A 1354-nucleotide genomic window follows, 5' to 3' on the forward strand; every position below is an offset into this window, starting at 1 on the left:
TCTTGCCATAAAAACTCTTCTTTATACATCTGTGAGTGTCGCTGGTTTTGTTTCTCTAGACAACCCAACAGAACACAGAACTGAAGAAAGAAGTCCAAGCTGCGCTGACGGTATCAGCAGAAAACAAGGATTCAGTCATTGACAGATTACCATTGCATTGATACATGACTGAAATCACTCATTAGTATATGCCAAGACATTTGGAGGACAATTGACTACCGGGACAATCGACTGTGCCCATTTCAAAGAAACGTGACCCAACAGAGAGTAGAAATTTTCCCACATTCTAGCAAATTATTAACGATGGCACAAAAATTATTTTTCCTGAAAACAATTAAAAGGTAATTGAAGCAGTATATTGACAGGAAGCTGCCAGAAATCCAAGCTGGATTTAGAAGAAGGCTGTGGAATAGGGATGTCGTTGCTGACATCAGATGGGTCTTCCCTAAAATCAGAGAATACTAGAAAGATGTCTACTTGAGTTTTATTTACAATGGAAATTCATGGACCGTGTGAATCATAACGATCTATGGCTAACATCGACAAGAAGGACAGTTCCAGAACTGAGTTGCTCTCATCTGGACCTGGATCGAGAGGCAGTTGTTGAACAGGACAAGGGGATCTTTCATGATTGAAATCAGAAAACAGACTTCTTTGTATCCTTTCACGGACAGGGTTGTATGCTTTCACCATAAGTATTCAATCTGTGTGCTAAACAAAAAGTCTGAGAAAGTGATCTATATGTTGAAGAACATGGCATTCGGATCAGAGGAAGGCTAATTAGTTCACTATTTAAACCCCTTAAAACTGCACACCTCAAGTGCAGGTTAGAAAAAAGCACCTTTTCTCTTCCTTAGGGAGCAAAGGGAGTATTTTCTGAGAATCAGCTGACCTTTAAATCCACGTGCTTAATACTCGTACCTTCCAGGAACCTGAAAAAAACAGATTCTTCAGCATTGCCCAGTTCTAATCCAAATATTATATAACTTTAAAAAAATCTTGTTACATGTGAAACAAAAGCAGGTTTCAGAGTATGAAAATTCCTTCTATGGAATTTGGTCTACAGCCCAGTTAGAAACCCAACTTCTGTCAAGCACCTTAACTTTTGGTGTGCTTTTCCTCTTTTCCCCCTTTTGATCAAGAATTTCTCTATGGTCCCGTTTACACATGGGTGGCCAGAGAGAAGTGCCAGGGAGCCAGTCATGGAGGCTGGGTTGGTGATTTTTCTCTCTCCCAGGAAATTCTTCATAACATTTCTCTATGCAAAAACCCCATTCTGTGCCTCTCAAAGTAAATCTTTATATTGGGAAGGCAAGAACCTGAAGCTCAAGGAAATTTTCAATTGGAACTTTTT

General features: G+C 39.6%; 1 protein-coding gene across 1 annotated transcript in view; it reads right to left on the reverse strand.

Moving 5' to 3' along the window:
• The window catches only part of LOC123522066 (polyunsaturated fatty acid lipoxygenase ALOX15-like), a 46529-nt gene that overhangs the window by 40854 nt on the left and 4321 nt on the right, over positions 1-1354 (reverse strand). The gene's annotated exons all lie outside the window — the stretch shown is intronic.

The sequence above is a fragment of the Echinops telfairi genome, unplaced genomic scaffold, assembly GCF_000313985.2.
Source record: "Echinops telfairi isolate 266 unplaced genomic scaffold, ASM31398v2 ScPeMD7_2010;HRSCAF=2546, whole genome shotgun sequence".
Taxonomy (NCBI): Eukaryota; Metazoa; Chordata; class Mammalia; order Afrosoricida; family Tenrecidae; genus Echinops; species Echinops telfairi.